Source organism: Protomyctophum bolini (genome assembly GCF_963924005.1).
Source record: "Protomyctophum bolini genome assembly, chromosome: 10".
In the NCBI taxonomy this organism is placed as follows: Eukaryota; Metazoa; Chordata; class Actinopteri; order Myctophiformes; family Myctophidae; genus Protomyctophum; species Protomyctophum bolini.
Window position 1 is genome coordinate 3,700,564 of NC_137871.1, and position 13,709 is coordinate 3,714,272.

Genomic DNA, 13,709 nt, shown 5'->3' on the forward strand with positions numbered 1-13,709 from the left:
TATCACAAGTTCATTGCGGAACTCTTGTTCCTCATCGCTCTCATGAACTTCCTCAGCCACCACAGCAGCTTCCTCTCTAGCCCTCACAAGCTGCTTTTTACCCGCCTGGCATGGCTGTCCCTCCTTGAGGCAATGAATTAGCTGGTCTTCGCTCCCATCAACTGCCACAGTCAGCCCACACACCTTGTGAGGATAACAAAAATCAGCAATTAGCCATGGCTACACCACTCTCGGTCACTCACTCACTCACTCTCACACACACACACACACACACACACACACACACACACACACACACACACACACACACACACACACACACACTTTAAATGAGTTGACGAGTGTGTCCCGATCCAGGGCGTCCCAGGCTCTCAGGACCCAGTCGACCAGGAGGCGGCGAGAAGGGGGTCTCAGGTTCCCTGACTTGGTGTAGGTCTTATCTGTATCACCTGACATCCAGCTGTCGTAAGCGTCGCGGAGGTGTGCTTTGAAGGGGCCGTTCCACACCACATCAGGGGCCCAAAGGTACTTTGTACAACCTCCAGGTATTACAGCCATTGTAACGCTGTACCCCCTCTTCAGCTCTGCCTTGGTGGCCTCGCTGATATGGCAACGGTAGGAGTCCCATGCGAGCAGCCTGGGTCCGAAGTGGAATTTCCCCACCACCTTCTGGAGCCATTCCATGGTCAGGTCGTCATTGAACCACCCATTCTTTGAGGAAGTTATCACGGCCCCAGGGATGTTCTGCATAGCCTTTACATCACGGACGGCCCCCTTAAACACGACAAAAGGTTTCAACTTTGTCCCGTCCGCTTTTGCTGCCAGAGCCACAGTGACATGTGCCTTCTCGTGACCGGTGGTTTTGAGTGAGACGGTGCGGGCTCCTCTTGCGTTGACTGTGCTGGCACCCACCATGTCAAACCAGACAGCTGTTTCATCCATGGCAATGATATTCTTGGCATGGATCTTTTTGCTCTCTATCTGGCGACCAGAGAAGACGATGAAGTTTACAATCTTCTCAATGGGAGCGTCTTTCTGAGCAACAGTTGTTCTCCTCCTGAGTGAAAAATTGTTACGTCGGAGGAATCTATGAAGCCACCCAGTAGTCGCCAAAAACACCTCCCCGTGTCTCTTATCTCCCACCATGGAGTACAAGGACTTGGACTTCAGTCGAATCATTTTCCGAGAGACTCGCAGGTTCTTTCCACGTGTGTGGTGTATCCATTGACACAAGGTAGTTTCCAGCTCCTCACTCACTTTCTTCCTCCCTCCACCCATCAAACGAGCCCTTTTGCCATTCGTGTCGGCTTGAAAGGACATTTCATCTTTATTTTTCTTCCATTCTCTCACGCGCTTCGGATCCACGTTAAACTGTCTGGCAGCTGCTAGTCCAGAGTTTTGCTCCGCATATTTCACCACCGCTAGTTTGAACGATAAGTCAAACTTCCTTTGTTTCTTTTTTTTTACATTTCCGTCCCTCTCCTGAGTAGTATTCACCTCCACGTTTCCTTCTAAAGCCACCTGTTCGTTGTCCGCCATGCTCAACAATGTACAATATCACTCGTTCTGTTTCTGTCTGTTTTATGTCACTTAAAACACGAGGCCCACGTCGCCGATTTATACTTTGTTTCATGACAGTGTCAGGCACTGAATACATCAGACCTACAAGCTCACAACGCGCCGAGGCTCGACGCGTTGTGAGCTTATAGATCTGCTATTTCTTTGAACACCGGCCACGGCACCGTGCAGCAGGCTTTTTGCACCGGTCATTTGGTTACATTACATACAGTTCCATGCAGTGTTCTTTTTTATTATGGTATTAACAATAAACATCGCAGGCAATGCATTTTGATTTAATTGTAAGAGGGAGCGTATCAACACACAGGTGTAACCACTACATGTTCTGATTGAGCAAGGGGAAGCACTAAGCAGCGGACAAATACATTATTTAATTATAAACTGCATGTAGGCCTATACGTACCGGTAGATTGCAATTGAATAAAACCATAATTTATTGGCCTACACTATACACATAGCCTACTGTAGTACTGTGTGTAGTCAAGTGGCTAAACCCCACAGGTTAGGTTACAGGCGATAGAAAATGTAATGTCAAGCAGAGCAACATGCGCTGCACGTGAACTATATGCCGATAGCATCTGACTCCATATAATTTAAATAAATAAAAGCATATAAAAAACATGAATTATACACCCAATGGAAATTTACACTTCACGGATTATAGGCCATTTGGAATTAGAACAATCGGTTGAATATTGGCCGAGAATTGCACAATTTAAATATCAACCTTGTGTTTTATAGTACTATACTTGTGAGGACCTGCGCTGGCGCACGCCGCGCACCGAAAAGGCTTCATCTGCAAGCTCACAAAGCGCTGTCATGTAACACTTGGAGCTTGTAGATAGTGATACACGGATGACAATAAACATTACACAGAATATACACCACTGTGCATTAAAACAATTGGTTGTGCATAGGAGGCACTTGTGAAACTATAGCCGATTGATTTTATGGATGTGGAGGACTGCATGGTGTTGCGCTGTCGCTGTTGTGAAATGATCGAGTGGCATGCAGAGATTTGCAAACTCAACATGGTGAACGCGCATATAATTATATAAATGAGGGCTGAGGCTGATTACGTTTGCAAATAACGGCCCATGGGCCGTTATATAGAGGAGGGCGGTTATTTGATGGAGGCGGTTATTACGCAAAATGGTGTCGGAACCTGGGCCGTTATTTGGTGCTGGGCGGTTATTTGCGCATGGGCTGTTATTTGGTAATATACGGTATTTAGTCTTAGTTTTAGTCATCATAGCTTAGTTTCCTTTAGTTTCCATTTAGTTTTCATCAGTGAAAAAAGTTAGTCAAGGAACATTTTTCGTCTCAGTCGACGAAATCAACACTGGTGGAGACGACGCTGGTGTGCCTGCAGAGTACCTGACTGACTGAAACTCTTGTCACAATGTTTGCAGTGGTAAGGTTTTTCCCCAGTGTGGATATGCAGGTGTGTCCGTAAACAACATATGTCAATGAAACTCTTGTCACAATGTTTGCAGTGGCAAGGTTTTTCTCCAGTGTGGATACGTAGGTGTTTCCGCAAACAACCTATATCAATGAAACTCTTGTAACACTGTTTACAGCAATAAGGTCTTTCTCCGGTGTGTAGACGCGGGTGTCTTGTCAGCGTAGCATCTGGGAGAAGCTCTTGTCACATTGTTCACAATGGAAAGGTTTTTCAGAATCAAAGGTGTTATATATATGGTCGTGATTCACCAGAATGGTTGGATTCTATAGGCTTAAAATAATTTATATCAATATTTCTTTTGTAAATCTCTATGGGGAAAAATGGCAGATTGTTCAGTGGGTCCATAAAACCAAGCCCACTGTCCATCCATAGGGTTGAAGCGGTTCATTTTGAAGTGCTTCTGGACAAGACTTGTTTAATGGACGTCACATGGACGTAAATACACGGGATATAGCACAGTTGCTAATTTTCATCCACAGTCCTCACAAGAAACACAAAACTAAGACAAAAAAAAATTCGCGACCTTATTCTTTTCCGGTCATCACCCACATCTTCGCGAAACGTATAAAAGGTTAATCCATGTTGACCTGGTTAACCATTCTACAAAATGTTTTCTAAATCCTGACAGTAATCTGAAAAACGCTATGTTTCAAACATTTTCACGTCAAGGACCCCCAAGATTATATGTAATTGGCCGCCGTAGTTGCAGGGACCCCCCCCCCCCCCCCCCCAGAAGCAAAGATTTGAGTTAAAAACGTTAACTCTGAAAGAATATATATTCAAAAATTTGCGCCACATTTTCTTTTTTTTCTATTAAATTTTATCCCACGATTTTGTAACCCAGTTTTCTTTTTTCACCCAGTGCCAATTATCTAATGTAATCCTGGGCGCTACACTTCCTCTGCCAACCTGGGGGGGCAGCGGACTGACCTCATGCCTCCTTCTATGCATGAGGAGTCCAAGCTGCTTCTTTTCACCTGACAGAGGGGAATTTCCCCGGCCGGACGTAGCGTGTGGAAGGGACACGTTATTCCGACCAGTTCCTTTCCCCTCCATCAGGCGCCCCGGCTGGCCAGGGGGAGGTGCGCCACATTTTCACGATTAAAAACAAAATAGCAGACCTACAAGCTCGTAGTGCAGCACCAAGTGCCGCGCTATGAGCTTGTAGATCTGCTATTTGTCAATGGCTAAAGTATAATATAATGCTTAAAAGACCAAACGGGGTTCCCGCCCCAAGATGGGTTAATGTCTGAAACATCCGACGGTATAATTAAACAGAGCTACAATAGAGAAATAATCTACCAAAGACAACAACTTTTTGTGCCATGTGTATATAGGTTTTACATACAAAAGTGTCGACCAGTTGAGTGCATCACCGCAAAAATCTCTCCCTGCTATAGGTTCAAGTTCCGATGATCACACCCCTTGTCGGTTATATTGAGAAATACAGGTATATGCTCTGATGCAGTCAGATCTTAGGCCCCTACCGCAACTCGCCGATAGGGCCCAGGAAATGCACTGTTCAGGTGTTCTGAGAGTGCACAACCCGGCTATCATATAGAGCGGGGTATAGCACCTCTTCAACAGGAAAAAAAAACAGCAATAGTTCCCAGCGACTCGCCTGAGGATTCTATTGGCTGCCAACTCCCGGTGTGATTCCTCTGATTTCTTGTCCACTGTTCTACAGGAAAAACAGCAATAGTTCCCAGCGACTCGCCTGTGGATACTACAACTCCCGGTGTAATCCTTCTGATTCCCTGACCACTGTGCATCTGTCCAAAATGTACCAACCGTAATATGATGACAGTAATAGGACATACAATGAGGCAGGGATTAAATCTGCCTCATACAAACATATAAACATACACTTATACAAACACACAAATATTTACTCACCGCCCGGCATAGATGAATGGAAAGTAGAAGTTGTTTGTTAATCCAAAATGCGTTTATTTCTTCAGATAATCAGCGGATATACGGTTTACAGCAATAAATGATTAATATGACAAAAAATGGTCAAAACTACAACCAAAATGTTAGAAAAGCTATAGGTTACAGAAAAATACCCGGTGAAAAGAAAATATCAAATAGGTAAAAAAAACCTAATCTAAAACTAAAAGGAAATAATACAATGTTCAACGGGAGCACAAAACAGAGTACTGTTCTCTCCAGAGGACACTCTAGCAAGCCCCAAAAAAAGTTCCCCTTCTCCTCTAGCCTACCTCCTCAAATACCCTCGTCCCAAATCCTTATCTTCTTTGACCATTTGGCTCTGGACTGTTCCATGAATTTGTTATTACAAACACTTCAAAATGTTAAACCCTCTTTCAAAATGATGACCCTCTTATTCACCTCCCACCTTTCAACATCATGAGTTAGAAACCCTTAGTACACACATTTAAAACAATATTCCTATTATGCACATCTAGAAGCTTAAAACTACCAAAGGCATAGACTATCCACAATAAAATACTCACTACTCTATCATTTTCTCTTTATTTTTGGCAGGGAGGCGAAAAAATCTTCCCCTTTTCTTTTGTAATCACACTTTTAAGCCATTAAAATACAAAATGAAATAATAAACCGTTCCATGAGTAAAACTTTGACTGTGTATGTTACGCTAAAACTTTGTCTAACGGAACATCATACTGCTACACCCATTAACCCGAACTAAATCCTAATATGCGACACAATAAATGAAAATAAAAACACATAACCTTAATGCTCTCTGCTTTGAGAGGGGCTTGGGTACAACCCCTCCCTTAAACTTCTGACCGTCAGGGAGGGGGTGGGGGGGAGCAGAGAGGGGGACAGTTAACAACTAGGTCAGTCACACACACACACACACACACACACACACACACACACACACTTATCTTTCCATCTCTCCCTCTTATCTCTAGAATCAAACACAGCAAAACAAAACAAATTAAAACAAAAAACCAAGGCATGTTTATACACACATAAAAGTAATCATGGTTCTATACCAAAACAAATCATTTAACTGAACTACAAAAAAGATCTCATTTACTTCAACAGTTTTTCAATACTAAAAACGTCCCCTTCTTAGTGGGCCTGTTTGTGGATTATCAAAAATCCTCGACCCTGCAGTAAGGTCTCACACTGGCTCCGCCCCGGCCTCACACGTCCCACCCTGAATCCTGCTTCAACTCTGTCACCTTCGACCCTTCTCCCCTGTTGCACCACTGGACCCCTCTGGTCGGGTCTCATATCCCTGTCCCTTGCTCCGACTCCTCCACTGTAACCCTCCATAGATGGAGGAGAAGATTTACGGGCCCTGCCATCCTGGCCAGAACGTGTCTCCTGCACATGAAAGGTGGGAGATAACTCGCCAGCCCTGGTGTACTTATTGTAAGCCCCGCGACCCCACTGTTGTTGTGTGCTTTTATCATTCTGGGGTCGCCCAGTATACAACCTGGGAAAGCTCTCTTCATAACCGGAAGGCTGTGCCACTAGCTGGCGCCGTGACCCTTTCCTCAACTGTGAGCTGTCCTGAAAACTCACCCACCCCTGCTCTGTGACCAGCGCTTGATTTTCGCGCCTTCCTTCATCCCTGGCGTCTTGCCGCCCGCCCCTTTTGACCTGACCCCAAGCAACTTCATCGAGGCCTACTGCTGGCCTGTTAACAAAAAGATACTAAATAGTGGTGGTCTGTGGTCATGTTGATAGTGTCAGATTATGTGATTCCACGACTTTAGTATCTACCACTTGTCATTGTCATCCTGGAATAGAATGAATGATCATTCGATTGTATGTTATATTATGTGTCAACTCAAATGGGGGAAATGTGGATTTATTACTATTACAACTAACTACTTCTTCCCTGTATGATTCCTCCTCATTATCCTCAGATGTGCATTTTGACCCAAGCATTTGCCATTAACAGGAACTAAATGATTTTTCCCCTGTATGAGTCTTCATGTGTGATTTTAGATGTTCACTCCGAGCAAAGCCTTTACCACAAACAGTACAAGTGAAGGGCTTTTCCCCTGTATGAGTCCTCATGTGTGTTTTTAGATAACCACTCTGAGCAAAGCCTTTACCACACACGTTACAAGTAAAGGGCTTTTCACCTGTATGAGTCCTCGTGTGTGATTTTAGAGTAACACTCTGAGTAAAGCCTTTACCACAGACGTTACAAGTAAAGGGCTTTTCACCTGTATGAGTCCTCGTGTGTAATTTTAGAGTAACACTCTGAGCAAAGCCTTTACCACAAACTGTACAAGTAAAGGGTTTTTCCCCTGTATGAGTCCTCATGTGTATTTTAAGTTCACCACTGTGTGTACAGCCTTTACCACACACAATACAAGTAAAGGGCTTCTCTCCTGTATGAGTCCTCATGTGTGTTTTAAGTTTATAACTGTGTGTACAGCCTTTACCACACACGTTACAAGTAAAGGGCTTTTCCCCTGTATGAGTCCTCGTGTGTGATTTTAGAGTAACACTCTGAGCAAAGCCTTTACCACAGACGTTACAAGTAAAGGGCTTTTCACCTGTATGAGTCCTTGTGTGTTTTAGAGTAACACTCTGAGCAAAGCCTTTACCACAAACTGTACAAGTAAAGGGTTTTTCCCCTGTATGAGTCCTCATGTGTATTTTAAGTTCACCACTGTGTGTACAGCCTTTACCACACACGTTACAAGTAAAGGGCTTCTCTCCTGTATGAGTCCTCATGTGTGTTTTAAGTTTACAACTGTGTGTACAGCCTTTACCACACACGTTACAAGTAAAGGGCTTTTCCCCTGTATGAGTCCTCGTGTGTGATTTTAGAGTAACACTCTGAGCAAAGCCTTTACCACAGACGTTACAAGTAAAGGGCTTTTCCCCTGTATGAGTCTTCATGTGTGTTTTTTGAACACCACTCCGAGCAAAGCTTTTACCACAAACTGTACAATTGAAGGGCTTTTCCCCTGTATGAGTCCTCGTGTGTGATTTCATATGATCATTTGAAATAAAACCTTTACCAAAAACTGTACAAGTGAAGGGCTTTTCCCCTGTATGAATCCTTGTGTGCATCGTCAGGTTATACGTCTGATTAAAACATTTGCCACACTCTGTACAACTAAAGCGTTTCTTCCCTGTGTGGTTCCTCATGGAGTGAGTTTGTTTTGATGATTTCAGGTCCTTGGACAGCTTGCTGCTCAAAGACAATCTTTGTCCTTCCACATTTGTCTTGTGTGATTTCAGTGTGTTTAAAGTTGACTGACCTTCACTGGGCTCCTGCCACTCATCACTGTCTTCAGTGTCAGATTCAGAAAAGTGTGAAGAGAGGAGCTGGTCGTCACTAGTTGGTGGTGATGTTCCACAGTCCTCTACATCAGCTTGTGTTTCCATGTGTTCAGTTGAGGTGCCGGCTACAGGCTCTGTCTCTCTGTTTTCACTTTTCACTTTTTCACATTCCACTGGTCTTTGAAGTATCTCCTCTTGTTCCTCTTTAATCTGTGGTGGTTGTGGTTCCTCCTGGACCAGACTGGAGCTCCTCTCCTGTTGTTCAGTAAAAACCTCCACTTTAAACATAGGGAGGTGCGAGACGGCTAGAAAAAAGACACGAAGAGAGAAAAACATTTAATGTTTGAACTTTGCATTTTTAGAGGAACATCATCTTCTCCATTTCTAATCAAAGACAGTTTTCAGGGCTTGACATTACATTTTTGAGCCACTTGTCATTTGGACAAGAACATTTACTTACTTGTCCAAGTAAAGATTTTAGAAGACATCTTGTGTTTGTATTGATTATAATGTTGCATTTGCATAATGTTTAAAGAAAACTGTAAACAATTGACACAAACTCAATGTTCCAATAATACAATGATGTTTGAGTGTGTCTTACATATAGTGTGTAGTGGTGACTCCATGTCTTAATCTTTAGTTGATGCATGATTTGTATAAATGAAATAATATCAAACAATTACAATTAAAAAATACCATTTTAATTAAGACTCCCATGTCTTTTGGAGGCCATCTCTCTAGATACGGTGGTGCTCTGTGGTGCTCTGTGGAAATCACCAGTAGAAACAACTTGTACTTATCATTCAATAAGGGTTTACTGAACAACCAGGAGTAGTCTGGTGACCACCGGAGAGACACGTGCCAGCCGGAATGTAGACGGCACCCGGGAGCAGTATGTTGGTTGGCCCCTAGCCTGTGTCTTCCGTGAGGAGGAAGCTCAACAACCCCACGGTGAACCCCAGGTGGAGCCTGCAGCACCACCGTTGCCCAGGTGGAGCCTGCAGCACCACCGTTGCCCAGGTGGAGCCTGCAGCACCATTGTGGCTCAAGAATCCACCACTCCTGAATGCAGTGTCTGGTGCTGATTGATGACCATTTCTTTATCGTTAGTTGCTGAATGACCCTTTAGTCATAGATGCACCTGGTATCCTCAGTGATGTATCCCAAGGTCATCGGGGTTCAGGGTCTCGCGAACATCATACCCCTCACTCAGGTGACCCAGCCGAGTGAGCCGAGTAAGTCCCGACTTACGTCCCAGTAGCTACCCTCAATCTAGACTGGAACTCAGCTATGCTTTCTATGGCATAGGCAGCTCCCGGCAGTATCCGCCGGGAGAAACTAGACTGCAGGACATGAGACTAATTAATTAGAGACAGACAGGAGAGTGTGTGTGTGTGTGTGTGTGTGTACGTGTGTGCGTCAATTTAACAAAGGTGCAGAAGATCAGAAATCAGCAGAGAGAGACCGACGTTTGCGCTACTGTATGCCGAATTGAAGTAGACTCTGCCCCAACCTTTTTTTTCTCCCTGGAAATAAAAACGTCTGGGTTTCCGAGGCTACCCTCGATCAGACCCACTAGGGAAAGACCAGGTGGAGGGACTAGGCCCTGTGGGTTGACTCCAGTCCGGGCCCCTCCTACGTCTCACCAGGTCCACTCCTGCTCTCACCACGAGTACAGCCAGGACCTGTGCGTTGGACCAGACTCCCAGCACCAGACACTTCATTCAGGAGTAGTGGATTCTGAGAATAATACTAATAAAAATATAAATTTGTTTTACTTGAGAGAGTATCGCACATCTTCCTACGTAGTAATGTTAAAGTTGACTCACCAGTCTCCTCTTCCTGTTCTTCTTTAATCTGTGGAGGTTGTGGTTCCTCCAGGACCAGACTGGATCTCCTCTCCTGATGTTCCTCTTTAATCTGTGGAGGTTGTGGTTCCTCCTGGACCAGACTGGATCTCCTCTCCTCATATTCAGATGAAATCTCTTTACACACAGACAGGAGGAGAGAGAAGGTAGCATCAGCAGAGCAACTCAAAGATGACATTTATTCTCCTATTTGTTTTGTCAGGATAACCCTCGTTTTAAAAAATAAGTGTCACGCCTTGCTCTGTGAGAGCAAGGCGTTTCGAATAGAGCCTGACATCGGTCTCACCGATGTATCCATCATTTTAGGCTCCGATGCCCGATATCGGACATTATTTCACTGATGTGGCCGAAGTATTTTTGTTTCTTATGAAACACTCTTTTGATTTGATATTAATTCATTTCTAACAGCTGCAGAGAATGGAACACACTGTGCGCGTCGTGCCTGCAGACTCTGGAGCCTAGTCTGCAGCAGAAAACTCTGCCCTGCGAGTGACTGTCATAATTGGAAGTCCAGCTGTCATTCCGGACCCCTCGCCCTGAGAAAATGTCGTTTGTGTACAGGCCCGTGAAAATATATGAGAGATGTTTGAAAGGATGAGATATTTGAATAAACAAATAAACAAAGGAAATAGAGCATGCACCTCCACTCTAGCCCAGGTGCTAGAGAAAAAGGCAGTACAAGATGAAAAATAGAGTCTGCAACACTGGTATGAAACTCAGCTCCACTGGTTTATTAGATTCGACGTTTCGATCCCTTATAGGATCTTCTTCAGGAATGATGTGACAGGGAATGGGTGTGCACCTATATACAGGAAGGGGTAGGGGTACAACTGATTGGCTCTAACGATGGGTGGTGACTACTGCCACCTAAGCCCAAACCAATCAACCAATTTCCAATTTTTGAATATACACAAATACAAAAATATATAACAGGTACAGAATGTGTACAAAATATGCAAAATCTAAGCACAATAATACACATTGATTTCAGGATAGGACACAAAAAGGTTGTCATGGATAAAAAAAATCAATCTAATTTTAAATTCCAGATGACTCATTTAATTAATTGTTTGGTGTTGAAAATAAAAAAGACCCAAAGCTCCTAGTGAGGAAGCTGAGACCATTACTTTGATTATCAACAATTGTGTCCGATGCTGAGAACAAAATGAGGATGAGGACTAGTAGTTCTTCAGGAGGGGCACTCCATCAGAGTACATCATCCGACAACCTACAGATAAGAAAGAGAACATGTGAGATACAAATAGTACAACAGGTGAGTACCTAAACATAATAAAGTGTGGGACATGCCATGCACACTGTACTACTGCAAGAGTTAAAATCAAGTTAAAAACAAGTTAGAAACCTCCAGTAAAAAGGGGGATAAATTCACCACAAAAGTACTTAAAGGGATACTGGATTAAGAGACTCATAATAAATGTACAGTACAATTATAGGAATGGTCTGATGTCGAAAGACTCATTCAAGCCCTTATTAACAGTATTGAGGGTTGACATCCAAAATGTTTCACGCTGCAGGAGTAGAACATCAATGTCTCCACCCCTAGGTGGCAGTTGGACCCTTTCAATACCAATATACCTCAAGGAGGAAATACAATGTTGGGCTTGGTGGAAATGTAGGGCTACAGGATTTTTGAAATTTTTGTTTCTTACTTATGTCACTCCTATGTTCTGAAATTCAGGTTTTAAGGGGTCTTAGAGTTTTGCCTATGTAGGCAAGCCCACACACACACACTTAAGCATATAGACCACATTGTTTGTCGTACAGCTGATAATGCCCTTGACTTTGAAAGTCTTGCCTGAAGTGGGGTGATTAAATGTATGACATTTAGATGTGAAACCACATTGTGCACATCTGCCACACTTGTAATTACCATCTGGAATATCAGACAAAAAATGTGTGGGTGTCTCCTGAGGTAAATGTGACCTGACCAAGAGGTTCTTAAGATTAGGTGGTCTTTTGTACACTATGCGAGGAGGGGCAGAGAAGGTTCTTCCTTGGGTGGGATCTGACCTCAAGATATGCCAATGCTTTCTGATCGTTGCTTCGAATTGTGTACCTAATGGAGAATACTGTGTATAACAGTTAATTTGTTGGGCTTTATCAGTCTTCTCCTTTGTTTTAAGACAATCTAATTGGGTACATTCACTGAATTTGTCTATGGCAGGTTTGATCCATTCATCTGGGTACCCACGTTGTTCAAAACGATTTGAGGTAATTTGCATGTGTAGTGAATGATTGATCTGAGCTGCAGATCCTACGTACCCGTTTGAACTGACCCATAGGGATGCCCTTCTTCAATGGGGTCGGGTGATAACTTTCACCATGCAACAGGGCATTTCGGTCTGTCGGTTTCCTATACAGATCCATGTTTAGTCTGTTATTTTCTTTAATGACAAGAATGTCAAGAAAATTAATTCGGCAACGATCAGAGGCCATGGTGAACCTTAAAGAATGACTGCTGTCATTTAAAAAGATGTGGAAGGCTGTCAACTCTGTAGAAGAACCAGTCCAGATAAGGAAGATATCATCTATATAACGTTTCCACAACTGAATGTGTGTCAAAAATAAAATCAGTTTCAAGGAGCCCAACAAAAAGGTTAGCGTAATTGGGTGCCATCTTACTACCCATAGCCGTACCACATTTTTGTAAATAAAAGTCATTTTCAAACAAGAAAACGTTTTTAGTAAGCACTATTTCAGTGAGATCTTTCAAACATTTAGTGCTGGGGATAACTTCAACCCTTTGATTGAGAAAGTGTTCAATTCCCTCTAGACCACCTTGGTGTGGGATGTTCGTATATAAACTTTCCACATCTAGTGTAACAAGAAAATACTCATTGTTAACTGATTCTATGGTTTGTAGGACCTGAATGAAATCACTTGAGTCCCTTAAGTAAGAGGGTAGTGCAAAAACATGTGGCTTAAGGAAATAATCAATAAATGAAGAAATCTTCTCTGTAAGAGAGCCTATCCCTGAAACAATAGGTCTGCCTGGAGGTACATCAGTAAAGTTTCTATGAATTTTGGGCAGGGTATATATCACTGGTGTAACAGGGCAGTCAACCTTCATATAGTTAAATTCATTCTTATTGAGATCTCCTGTTTCTAAATAGTGCTCAAGAATTCAGTGAATATAGTTCTTGAACTCTATAGTGGGGTTGCCATTCAATTTTTGGTAAAACACATCATTATTGAGCTGTCTATGTATTTCACCAGCATATGCCACTCTGTCCAAGAGGACAATAGCGCCCCCTTTGTCAGCAGACTGCACAACAACAGATTTATCATTTTTTAATTCTAACAAAGCATCACGTTGTGACTTGGCCATGTTATTAGTGACCTTATACTGTTGTTTCTTAGGTAGATAGGAGTTGTGACACTTCACTTTCAACCAATCTGCAATATGCGTCTATGGATGAGTTCCTATGTTTAGGTGGAATAAATGTAGATCTTTTCTGAAACGGTTTCAAAGGCCCTATATTGGGCTCAGCAATGTCATCAGGGTTAACTAATGGAGGCTGTGTATT